The sequence below is a fragment of the Marmota monax genome, unplaced genomic scaffold, assembly GCF_021218885.2.
Source record: "Marmota monax isolate L192 unplaced genomic scaffold, Marmota_monax_Labrador192_F-V1.1 WCK01_AAM20220418_F8-fsc00019, whole genome shotgun sequence".
Taxonomy (NCBI): Eukaryota; Metazoa; Chordata; class Mammalia; order Rodentia; family Sciuridae; genus Marmota; species Marmota monax.
This window is the reverse complement of record NW_026695242.1, coordinates 6,609,833-6,623,658: the sequence shown is the minus strand read 5'-3', so window position 1 is coordinate 6,623,658 and position 13,826 is coordinate 6,609,833. Positions and strand designations below refer to the sequence as shown.

The 13,826-nt window shown below is 37.6% G+C and overlaps 1 protein-coding gene across 3 annotated transcripts in view; it reads right to left on the bottom strand.

Moving 5' to 3' along the window:
- The window catches only part of Micu1 (mitochondrial calcium uptake 1), a 188,595-nt gene that overhangs the window by 31,267 nt on the left and 143,502 nt on the right, over window positions 1–13,826 (bottom strand). The window lies entirely within an intron of this gene.

Sequence of the window (13,826 nt, the reverse complement as noted above, 5' to 3'; positions counted from 1 at the left end):
CCCCAGCACCCTTGTTTTAGGGATTTTATGTTAACCTTTTAGCTTCAAAAATCCTTTCAATAAATCAGTCTCTGTCTTATTCCCTACATAAATCCATACTATAATAAGTAAAGGTTTAACATGTCTTGTGTACGTGTTAATATAAGCAGAAGTTACCACTTAAACCATTTTAAGTGTACAATTCAGTGGCATTAAGTATATTCATGCTATTGGGCAGTCATCACCACCATCCATCTCCAGAATTTTGTTCACCTTTCCAAATGGGAGCTCCTTACCCATTAAACAATAACTTACCAGGTGTGCTCATGTATGCCTGTAATCCCAGAAACCCAGGAGGTTGAGGTAGGAGGATCACAAGTTTGAGACCAGCTTTAGTAATTTAGTGAGGCTCTAAGCAACTAAGCAACATCCTGTCTCAAAATAAAAATAAAAAGGGGGATGTGATTCAGTGGTTAAGTACCTCTAGGTTCAATTCCCAATACCTCCTATCCCCGAAAAAAATCCCTAAAACAGAAAGGACACTGTAGAGAAAATATTTCTCACTCTGAAAAACAACCTCTAATGCTTGCTAGCTATTTTTTTGCGAAACATTAAATACTATAGTCCCAGACTAGTCTACTTATGCTGAGAATTATTTGAGAACAGAAAGAACAATATGAATTGAGTGGCTATCATTTGATGACTTAGAAAAACAGTGGGATACAAATCACATTATGTCACTATTAAATCTAAATATATGACACTTGGCCTTTATTATATAGATATAATAAAAAATATTTATTGAGCATTTACTAACCACTCAGCACTATGCCAAGAACAGTGAGAGAAATAAAATTGTACTGGACATAGGCCTTGATTTTATGGAACTTATAATTTAGATAGATAGGCTGCCTTAAAGAAAAGATGACACCAGTCACAAAATTCTTATTTCTGGGTACCTATTTTAATAAAATCCAGAGGGCTGTTAGAAAAAAACCAGAGTAAGACTATGACATGAGCTTTGTGGATGTTAAAATGAAATTTGAAAGGGGACTAGGGTTGTGGCTCAGTGGTAGAGCACTTGTCTGGCATATGTGAGGCACTGGGTTCAATACTCAGCACATAAAAATAAATAAAATAGAATAAAGCTATTGTGTCCATCTACAACTAAAAAAAATAATAATAATAAAAGAAAATTGAAAGGACATGCTTGCTTCATGTTGAGCTGTTCAGACTGGAAGGCTATAGCTTATGTATAATTTGCTGGCAAGTGATGTCGATTGTAGACATAGTAGTAAAAAGGAAATATCCTCCCCTTAGGTTTGGCAACAGAAGGTTTCACTTGAAAAGGGGGAGGTGGGGACATAAGAAATGAAGAAGTTTCCTTCTCCTGTGACCAGTTATTCAACAAACTAGTTATATATCTGCCTTTAGAAAGATGGACTTACATGAAACTGGGCTCTAGGTGATTTAAAAAGATGAGATTAATAGTAATTTGTAGACAGTAGAGACACTAAGTTGTGTTAAAATGAACTTAACGTTAGGAAGTTAAGTGAATTGTCTCTTTCAAAACTAAAAGCAGTTGACAAAATTTTAGAACAGGAAAAAAATCTTCATGATCTTGAAGAAACCAAGAACTATTATATAACACACCTACAGTACAATTCATAGAAGAAAAAAATTGATAAATTAGATTTCATCAAAATTTTTAAAATTTATGCTTCAAAATACTGGGAAAACAGATAAATCACAGACTGGGAGAAAATATTTGAAAACCATTTGTTTGACAAAGGACTTGTACCCAGAATTACATAAAGAACTCTTACAATTTATGAGAAGACAAGTAACTTGATTTAAAAGATGATTTGGGGATAGGGGTGTAGCTCAGTGGTAGAGCACTGGCCTAGCATGCGTAAGGCCCAAAGTTCCATCCCCAGCATGGCAAAAAAAAAAAAGGTTTAAAAAGACATTTTACCAAATAAGATAGATGAATGGCTAAGTACATGAAATGATTCTTAACATCATCAGTCATTGGGAAAATGCAAATGAAAATCATAATTATATACTACTACATTTATTAGAATGACGGTAATAAAACATAGACAATAACAAAGTGTTGTTGAGGATGTGGAGAAACTGGAATTCTTATACATTCACGTGGAAACGTAAAATGATACAACCATTTTGGAAAATAGTTTGGCAGCTTAAAAAGTTAAACACAAATAGGGCTGGGGTGGTGGCTCAGTGGTAGAGTGCTTGCCTAGCATGTGTGAGGCACTGGGTTTGATCTTCTGCACTGCATAAAAATAAATAAATAAAATAAAATAAAGGTATTGTGTCCATCTACAACTAAAAAAAAAAGAAAAAGAAAAAAAAAGTTAAACATAAATATATTATATGGTCCAGCTATTTCACTTCTAGGAATCTTCTCAAAAGAAATGAAAAAAAAAAAAAAGGAATGCTGAGCTGACATGGATCTGGGGCGAACAGTCTGGGCCTCTCAGAACACACACAGAGCCCGGATCGGCTGAATTCAAGCTCCCGTTCGCCTGCTTCTCGCAGACAAACTGCTGTGACTCAGCACTAAACAATCCCGCTGAAACAACTGGTCGGCCCTTCGGCACCTACGGAGGTAAATGCCAACCGAGCCTTCATAGGCAGTGGCCACAGGATTGAAATGGGGCTTGGGAGAGCCAGTCAGGACCCACCCATTGCATTGCTCACCCGGCAAAGGGAAATGAACTGTCGCCATTTGCGTGGGATACCACCATGGCAGAGAACTGACATCACCAGAATGCGGCGGAGGAGATAACTTCATTGAAACCAGCGGCAACAGGTGTGTAACCCGCTAGCCTTCCCTCTCCACACAGCGGGGAAACCTTAAGGGCCCCTCCCAGCTCTCCCGTGAGCATGATAGCCAGACCGAGGGAATCAGGAGTGGCGCGGGACCTGCGGCGCGGAACTCCCAGCTACTGCTCCCACCAGTGCTGACAACTGAGGTCTCTTGCACCAGCTACTGGGGGCGTGGCTACCGGAGGGCAAGCAAATTTCGCTGAGCGTTCTCAGCCCCAAGCTCTACAAACTTAGGGTCTAAGGGAATGGCAAACAGGGAGAGTGTGCCCAGTCGTTCATGAAAACAGGGCTCCCGGGAGCAGCAAACCTGGCGTGTAGCCAGTATTGTGGTGAGCGTCACTGGTGAGCGGGCCCTGGCTTGAGGAAAAGTGGGGAAGTGACTAGACACAAGAGAAGGCCCTAGGCACTCAGGATTGGAGACCCGCCCAGTCTGGGAGGAGGAGCTGCTGCACAGTGATTGGTTTCCGCATATCGAGAGGAGAAGCTTGGCCGGGTGGGCACAGCTCCACCTCCTGGAAGAGAAGTTAATCAAACTCTAAGACTGCATTTATTAATTTTTTTTTAATTTGGGTTTTTTTTTTCATTTTCATTTTTTGTTGTTGTTTTTAAAATTTCTTTTTTTTAAATTTTTTTGTATTTTTTTTAATTTTAATTTTAATTTTTTTATTATTTTTTTAAATTTTTTTTTATTCTCTAGTTTTTTCTTTTGTCTTTTCATTTCTTTTCAATTTTCTTATTCCCCTTTCCTTGAATTCTACCTGCTTACTCTCATTCTCTTTATTGACTTCTTCCCTTCCCTTCTAATACCTTTCCTCCCAAGCATCAAATAAATTTATAAGAGTAAACAGTAACTCAGCAGTCAAACAGAACAAGAAGTAACATGAGCAGCATGAAAAAGCAAGGAAGAAAAGGAGTTCAAACAATGCAGGACAGCCTAAATATTCAGGAGGACCTAGAGTCATCAGAAAAATGGTCATATAAAGAACTCAAGGAATACCTTAGACAGATGGAATGGAACCTTAAAGAGAATATGAGACAGCAAATTCAAACAGTGAAAGAACACATTGAAATTGAATTACATAAACAGATAAAAGAAGAAGTTAAGCATCTTTATCAGGAGATAGAGATTATAAAAAAAATCAAACAATAATTCTAGAAATGAAGGAAACTATTAACCAAATTAAAAACTCAAATGAGAGTATCACTAATAGAGCGGAGCAAGTAGAAGCCAGAACGTCAGATAATGAAGACAAAATATATCATCTTGAAAAGAGTCTAGCCAACTCAGAAAGGCTGGTAAAAAAAATCACGAGAAAAACATCCAAGAGATATGGGATAACATAAAAAAAACCAAACTTAAGAGTCATCGGGATAGAAGAAGGTATAGAGATTCAAACCAAGGGAATGAGTAACCTGCTGAATAATTACAGAAAACTTTCCAGAAATAAAAAAGAAAACGAATATACAAATTGTAGATGCATACAGGACACCGAGCATACAAAATCACAGTAGACCAACGCCAAGACACATTGTTATGAAGATATCCAATATACAGAACAAAGAGAAAATATTAAAAGCTACAAGAGAAAGGAGGCAGATTACATTCAGGGGTAAACCAATAAGGTTAACAACGGATTTTTCATCACAGACGCTGAAAGCGAGAAGATCCTGGAACAATGTATTTCAAACACTGAAAGACAATGGATGCCAACCAAGAATTCTTTATCCAGCAAAACTAAGCTTCAGGTATGAAAACGAAATAAAAATCTTTCATGATAAACAAAAGTTAAAAGAATTTGCAGCCAGAAAACCAGCATTGCAAAGCATCTTGAGCAAAACACTACATGAAGAAGAAATGAAAAACAATAACCAAAACCATCAGTGGGAAGTGCCTCAGTAAAGACAGAGGGCAGGGGGAAAGCTAATCATGGAGAAACAAACTAAATTAAAAAAAAAAGATAAATAATCAAACATGGTTGGAAGTACAAACCATATATCAATAGTAACTCTAGGGGCTGGGGATGTGGCTCAAGCGGTAGCGCGCTCGCCTGGCATGCGTGTGGCCCGGGTTCGATCCTCAGCACCACATATAAAACAAAGATGTTGTATCCGCCGATAACTAAAATATAAATATTAAAATTCTTAAAAAAAAAATAGTAACTCTAAACGTTAATGGCTTAAACGCTCCAATAAAGCGACATAGGCTGGTAACAAGGATTAAAAAAAACAAATCCAACAATATGCTGCCTCCAGGAGACACATCTGATTGGAAAAGACATACACAGGCTGAAGGTGAAAGGCTGGGAAAAAATATACCACGCACACGGTCCTCGTAAGCAAGCAGGGGTGGCCATCCTCATATCGAATAAAATCGACTCCAAGACTAAGTTAATCAAAAGGGATAAGGAAGGACATTATATACTGTTAAAAGGAACCATTCACCAACAAGACATAACAATTATCGATATTTATGCACCAAATAATGGTGCTTCGACGTTCATAAAACAAATTCTCCTCAAGTTCAAGAATCAAATAGACCACAACACAATAATTATGGGTGACTTCAACACACCTCTCTCACCATTGGACAGATCCTCCAAACAAAAGTTGAATAAAGAAATTATAGAACTCAATATCACAATCAATAACCTAGACTTAACTGACATATATAGAATATATCAACCATCATCAAGTGGATATACTTTTTTCTCAGCAGCACATGGATCCTTCTCAACAATAGACCATATATTAGGCCATAGGGCAACCCTCAGTAAATATAAAGGGGTAGAGATAACACCATGCATTCTATCTGATCATAATGGAATGAAACTGGAAATCAATGATAAAAGAAGGAAGGAAAAATCCTACATCACATGGAAAATGAACAATATGTTACTGAATGATCAATGGGTTACAGAAGACATAAAGGAGGAAATCAAAAAATTCTTAGAGATAAATGAAAATACAGACACAACATATCGGAATCTATGGGACACAATGAAAGCAGTTTTAAGAGGGAAATTCATCGCCTGGAGGTCATTCCTCAAAAAAAGAAAAAAAAACAACAAATAAATGAGCTCACACTTCATCTCAAAGCCCTAGAAAAGGAAGAGCAAAACAACAGCAAATGTAGCAGAAAGCAAGAAATAATTAAAATCAGAGGGAAATCAACTAAATTGAAACAAAAGAAACTATTGAAAAAATTAACAAAACTAAAAGTTGGTTCTTCGAAAAAATAAATAAGATCGACAGACCCTTAGCCATGCTAACGAAGAGAAGAAGAGAGAGAACTCAAATTACTAACATACAGGATGAAAAAGGCAATATCACAACAGATGCTACAGAAATACAGAAGACAATTAGAAATTATTTTGAAAACCTATATTCCAATAAAATAGAAGATAGTGAAGACATCGATAAATTTCTTAAGTCATATGATTTGCCCAGACTGAGTCAGGAGGATACACACAATTTGAACAGACCAATATCAATGGATGAAATAGAAGAAGCAATCAAAAGACTACCAACCAAGAAAAGCCCAGGACCGGATGGGTATACAGCGGAGTTTTACAAAACCTTTAAAGAAGAATTAATACCAATACTTTTCAAGTTATTTCAGTAAATAGAAAAAGAGGGAGCTCTTCCAAATTCATTCTATGAGGCCAACATCACCCTGATTCCGAAACCAGACAAAGACACCTCAAAGAAAGAAAACTATAGACCAATATCTCTAATGAACCTAGATGCAAAAATCCTCAATAAAATTCTGGCGAATCGGATACAAAAACACATCAAAAAAATTGTGCACCATGATCAAGTAGGATTCATCCCTGGGATGCAAGGCTGGTTCAATAAGGAAATCAATAAATGTTATTCACCACATCAATAGACTTAAAGATAAGAACCATATGATCATCTCGATAGACGCAGAAAAAGCATTCGACAAAGTACAGCATCCCTTTATGTTCAAAACATTAGAAAAACTAGGGATAACAGGAACTTACCTCAACATTGTAAAAGCTATCTATGCTAAGCCTCAGGCTAGCATCATTCTGAATGGAGAAAAATTGAAGGCATTCCTTCTAAAATCTGGAACAAGACAGGGATGCCCTCTATCACCACTTCTATTCAATATAGTTCTCGAAACACTGGCCAGAGCAATTAGACAGACGAAAGAAATTAAAGGCATAAAAATAGGAAAAGAAGAACTTAAATTATCACTATTTGCGGAAGACATGATTCTATACCTAGAAGACCCAAAAGGGTCTACAAAAAAACTACTAGAACTAATAAATGAATTCAGCAAAGTGGCAGGATATAAAATCAACACGCATAAATCAAAGGCATTTCTGTATATCATCGACAAAACTTCTGAAACGGAAATGAGGAAAAACACTCCATTCACAATATCCTCAAAAAAATAAAATACTTGGGAATCAACCTAACAAAAGAGGTGAAAGATTTATACAATGAAAACTACAGAACCCTAAAGAGAGAAGTAGAAGAAGATCTTAGAAGATGGAAAAATATACCCTGTTCATGGATAGGCAGAACTAACATCATCAAAATGGCGATATTACCAAAAAGTTCTCTATAGGTTTAATGCAATGCCAATCAAAATCCCAACGGCATTTCTTGTAGAAATAGATAAAGCAATCATGAAATTCCTATGGAAAAATAAAAGACCCAGAATAGCAAAAGCAATTCTAAGCAGGAAGTGTGAATCAGGCGGTATAGCGATACCAGATTTCAAACTATATTACAAAGCAATAGTAACAAAAACAGCATGGTACTGGTACCAAAACAGGCAGGTGGACCAATGGTACAGAATAGAGGACACAGAGACTAATCCACAAAGTTACAACTATCTTATATTTGATAAAGGGGCTAAAAGCATGCAATGGAGGAAGGATAGCATCTTCAACAAATGGTGTTGGGAAAACTGGAAATCCATATGCAACAAAATGAAACTGAATCCCCTCCTCTCGCCATGCACAAAAGTTAACTCAAAATGGATCAAGGAGCTTGATATCAAATCAGAGACTCTGCGTCTGATAGAAGAAAAAGTTGGCTACGATCTACATATTGTGGGGTTGGGCTCCAAATTCCTTAATAAGACACCCATAGCACAAGAGTTAATAACAAGAATCAACAAATGGGACTTACTTAAACTAAAAAGTTTTTTCTCAGCAAGAGAAACAATAAGAGAGGTAAATAGGGAGCCTACATCATGGGAACAAATTTTTACTCCTCACACTTCAGATAGAGCCCTAATATCCATAGTATACAAAGAACTAAAAAAATTAGACAATAAGTTAACAAATAACCCAATCAACAAATGGGCCAAGGACCTGAACAGACACTTCTCAGAGGAGGGCATACAATCAATCAACAAGTACATGAAAAAATGCTCACCATCTCTAGCAGTCAGAGAAATGCAAATCAAAACCACCCTAAGATACCATCTCACTCCGGTAAGATTGACAGCCATTCTGAAGTCAAAAAACAACAAGTGCTGGCGAGGATGTGGGGAAAAGGGTACTCTTGTACATTGCTGGTGGGACTGCAAATTGGCGCGGCCAATTTGGAAAGCAGTATGGAGATTCCTGGGAAAGCTGGGAATGGAACCACCATTTGACCCAGCTATTGCCCTTCTCGGACTATTCCCTGAAGACCTTAAAAGAGCGTACTACAGAGATACTGCCACATCGATATGCATAGCAGCACAATTCACAATTGCTAGACTGTGGAACCAACCCAGATGCCCTTCAATAGATGAATGGATAAAAAAAATGTGGCATTTATACACCATGGAGTATTACGCAGCACTAAAAAATGACAAAATCATGGAATTTGCAGGGAAATGGATGGCACTAGAGCAGATTATGCTAAGTGAAGCTAGCCAATCCCTAAAAAACAAATGCCAAATGTCTTCTTTGATATAACGAGAGCAACTAAGAACAGAGCAGGGAGGAAGAGCAGGAGGATAAGATTAACATTAAACAGAGACATGAGGTGGGAGGGAAAGGGAGAGAAAAGGGAAATTGCATGGAAATGGAAGGAGACCCTCATTGTTATACAAAATTACATATAAGAGGTTGTGAGGGGAATGGGAAAATAAACAAGGAGAGAAATGAATTACAGTAGATGGGGTAGAGAGAGAAGATGGGAGGGGAGGGGAGGGGGGATAGTTGAGGATAGGAAAGGTATCAGAAAAAAAAAGAAATGAAAAAAAAGGTTGATATAAAGATTTATATGTAAATTTTCATGGCAGCTTTATTCATAAAAGTTGTTAATGGAAACAATTCAATTGTTTATCAGCTGGTAAATGGATAAACAAAATGTAGTATATCTAAGCATAATATATCTATATTTACTACTTAGCAATAAAAAGATAAACTATTAGTACAAGCATCAACATAGATAAACCTTAAAAACATTATGCTAAGTAAAAGAAGCCAGACAGAAAAAGACATTATTATGGCTTCATTTATATAAAATGTCCAGAACAGGCAAACCTGCAGAGGTTGAAAGCTGACTTATGTTTGCCTCAGGCTAGGGCAGAGATAAGGACTGACTGAAAACTAGCGTGAGGGATATTTCTCGGGTAGAAATGTTCTGGAAATGTTCTGAAATGGGATGGCAGTGATGATTGCATCACTCTGAAGTTACTAAGAATCATTGAACTGTACACTTAAAATAGATGACTTTTATGGTATATAAATTGTACCTCAATAAAGTTATTTTAAAAAATAAAATGCAGTTGGAATAGATGAGAAAAGGGGGAAGGAAAATTAGGCTTCATGTGGAGTCAGCTGTAAAGCTAGATATCTATCCAGTGCTGACAGGCCGTGGACGACATACTGTAATAGATGATTCTCTGGCTCTGTCTTTTAAATCAGTCATAGCCAACCCATCTACTAGGAGTCAGTGCAATTGCCAGAGTTTCCTTTATGGCCCACTGAAAAGATAAAATAGTCTCCTTCCTTCCTCCTTATATAACATACCTCCATCAATCTCCTCATCTCCCCTTTGTTCAATCTCCTGCTTCCTAAAGCATCTCTACTGTAAACCCCAGACTCTTCTTCAATTGTGGCCTTGCAGCAGGGGAAATTATACCATTTCTGTTTCTTATATTCTATAAGTATCTAATCTTTCTGAAACACCACTTTCTTAATATCTTCATCTTCTCAAAAATCTCAGTGATTTCCCACTGTAGCTGGATAAACTCTCAAACTTCTTAGCCTAGGATTTAAGGTCCTTCACCATCTGCTCCCATAACTTTCCTTTCTAACTATCTCCCTAAGAGCTTTAGGTTGGAGCCTGCTGACACTGGTTTCTTATTTCCCCCAAACCTTGTGTTTATTCAAACCACAGAGAATAAAAAGTGGAAACAAATAGGGTCATTAGTAAGAAGATTATGAATTATTAAAGATAGTCCTTGGTTTTATATTTTGCACATCTATCAAGATAGTGTGTGATCTCTGGCAAATAAGGTTGAGAACCATCTGAAAAACGAGGATTCATTTATCAAGCAGGATTGTTATGATAAATGGAGAGAAGATATGCACATAGAAAGTACTAGGTAAGTAGGAAGTAGAAGTCCTTAGTAAGTCAGCATGCTTATCACTACAAAACTAGTGGTAACAAATTTACTCTATTAAACTCTGAAGAGTCTTTTCTTTGTATGAGCAGGACCTTGAGAGTTAGAAAAGAGGAGAAAGGTTGAGAGAAATGAAACCAGGGGAGCCTTTAAGGAACAGATGCCTGGAACTACCCATTGAGATTTTGGCTTAATAGGTTTGAAGAAGGTCCTGACAACCGCATTTCTTAAAAGATCCCCAAGTGATCCTATTGTTGAGAAGTACTGCATTAGAGGAGGAATATGGTTAGGACAAATAGCACTTTGCTCTGAAAAAGATAAGACCTGGATTAGGAAGCCTAGACTCTGGACGGGTTATTAATTTCTCTTTCTCTGCCTCTGTATTCTCAAAGGCACAATCATATCTAACAGGGCAGATGGATATTCCCAGAGACTCAGGAGGCTGAGGCAGGAGGATTGCAAGTTCAAGGCTAGCCTCAACAACTTAGTGAGACCCTGTGTCAAAATAAAAAATAAAAAGGGCTGGGGATGTAGCTCATTAGTAAAGTGCCTTTGGGTTCAGTCCCCAGAAAAACAGAGAAATGGTTGTGAAGCACTGCATGATCATAAGGTTACATGCAAATGTTTACTGAATACCACCATTAGAAAATCCAATCTTTTCAGTCTGATTTGACATCTTAACATAGAATCCCATACAGAAACTGATTAATGTGAAGTAAATGAAAACTTTTATTTTCATGTTAACAAATCCAAAATGGAATAAAAGAAGCAATTAGAAAACTGATGGTGATTTCCCTTTAACGAGTCATGGTCCTAGAGACTGGTAACCTTAGGAGCAAAGGCCCTTCATTAACTTTCATTGTAGTTAATTGCTGTGTTCACAAACTAATCAACACAAGAGGACAATCAATATTCATCTCCTTTCTAAAGCAGGCTAGAAATTCTGTCCAGAAGTAATTTAGCACTCCAGATTTTCATCATTTGACAAAATATGCCCTTCCATTTCAGAGCTCTTTTCCAAGGTCTTCAGTCCTAAATTAACTCCTGCCAAAGCTTAAAGCACCCTATTTCTTCAAGGATATCTCCAACACCTAATTTATTGCTTTCTAAAATTTAAGTTCATAATAAAATATGAATTAGTCTATCATATTTTATTAGATAATAAAAATCAATGTGTGGACGAACCTTTAAAATAAATCTGGTTAGAAAAAAAGAGAATGTTTCCTAATGCAAATACTATGCTTTTGGGCTGGGGTTGTGACTCAGCGGTAGAGCACTTGCCTAGCACAGGTGAGGCTCTGGATTCGATCCTTAACACCACATAAAAATAAATAAGTAAAATAAAGATATTGTGTCCAACTACAACTAAAAAATAAATACTTAAAAAAATACTATGCTTTCAGCAAGGGCCTACCAAAATCCACCTGAACACTTGTAACCAATTTTCTGAAATAAAAATCTCCTATAGACATAAGCCAAGTATTAAGTTGTGTAGAAGAACTCTCTGGGAGAGAAATACTTCATTCTCTCACTTTTCATTAATGATCAGTTTACCCAGAGCTAAAAGAATACCTGCTGTGGCAACAGGCTGCACTGAGTTCAGAGGAGCTGTGCTTTTTCTCAGGGCCCGACCTGACCTCAGTTGCAGCCCACAGCCTGGTTTAGGGGTCCTTTTAGCCTTTCAACATCCAAGACAAGAAGGAAAAAGTCTGCCTGAGAAGTACTTTTCACCAACTTGAGACAATGCTATTCATTCAAGATTTCTTATACAAAGTCAAAAAGACCAAGGAAACTGGGATAAGCACTAGCTATAGTATTTCTTATGTTCAATAAATGAATATTTAGCTTTTTTTTTTTTTTTTTGGTGGTGCTGGGGATTAAACTCAACCTTGTGCGTGCAAGGCAAGCAATCTACCACAAGCCACACCTCAAGCCCTTATTATTGAATCTTTTTTTTTTTTTTTGGTTTGGAGCAGATACTGGGGATTGAACTCAGGGGCACTCAACCACTGAGCTATATCCTCAGACCTATTTTCTTTTGTATTTTATTTACAGATAGAGTCTCAATGAGTTGTTAGCACCTTGCTTTTGCTGGGCTGGCTTTGAACTGGCGATCCTCCTGCCTCAGCCTCCCGAGCTGCTGGGATTACCGGTATGAACCACCAAGCCTGGCTTATTATTGAATCGTTAAAGTGACAAGAAGTTTCATGTCCATCATATCACATTACCTTGGTAATCTCTCATGGACCATTTTTACTACCAGGTCAGTTGTCCAGCAGGAAATCATGGGATTTGGGAAAAAGATTTGGGTTCTCCTTTGTATGTGTCTGTGTGAGCGTGTACATGTGCAGGTGTGGTCTTTTAGAGACCCGACTTCTTAGCTGGTATGTGCCCGTTTGTTCATTCCACCAGCTGGCAAAACCCCCAGTCCTGAGAGGGTTTCATCATTTACCCTTTTCTTTTTTTCCTTTTTGCACTAGGTACAGCTAGTGGTAAAAGGTATCAGAGAGCGGTGTTGAGTAGAGTTAGAATGAATCCCTGGTCTTAAATCTCAGAGCTGTTAAAAACTCTAGATCATCTCTTCCTAAATTCTCTCTCTCGTTTTTTTTTTTTCAACACTAGGGGTGCTCTACTACTTAGCCTCATCCCAGCCCTTTTTATTGTTTTATTTTTGAGAAAGGGCCTTGCTAAATTGCTGAGTCTAGCCTTGAACTTGAGATCCTCTTGCCTTAGCCTCATGAGTAGCTGGGATTACAGGCATGTGTTACCATTCCTAAACTCTCTAATAATCTTATTATCAAACTATTTGCTTTTATGCTCATTTCTTTCCAAACTCCTTTCCGGGACTCTCTCCAAACATATATACAACCATGTCATTTCAGTAGTGTCTTTAGTAGCATCTCACTGCACTGTGAATAAACTTGGTGCCTTGTAATCCTAACGCACATATTTCCTGGTCTTCATCTCCCTCTCTGACCTCATCTCAGTTCTTTCTTCTTATTCAGTATGATTAAACCACACTATCTCTTTTCAGTTCCTCGATGTGCCATGTTTGTTTTTCCTGCTGATTATGGACTGTTTGTGTCCCCACTTCCCTCCCCAAATCCATGTGCCGAAACCATTGTCCTCTTAGTATAGCTAAAATGGGGGCCTCAAAGGAAATAAGAAGGGAAAATGAAGTCATAAAGGTGGGCCCTAATCTGATAGGATTAGTATCTTTATAAGGAGAAATACCACCGAAGAGCTGCTGTCTATCCATGTGTACTGAGGAAAGCTTATCTGACAACACACTCTCCAACTATGAAAAAGTAAACTTCTGTTGTTAAAACCACTCAGTCTGTGGTTTTTTGCTATAGCAGCCATAATAGGTTAATACATTAACTCAAAATTT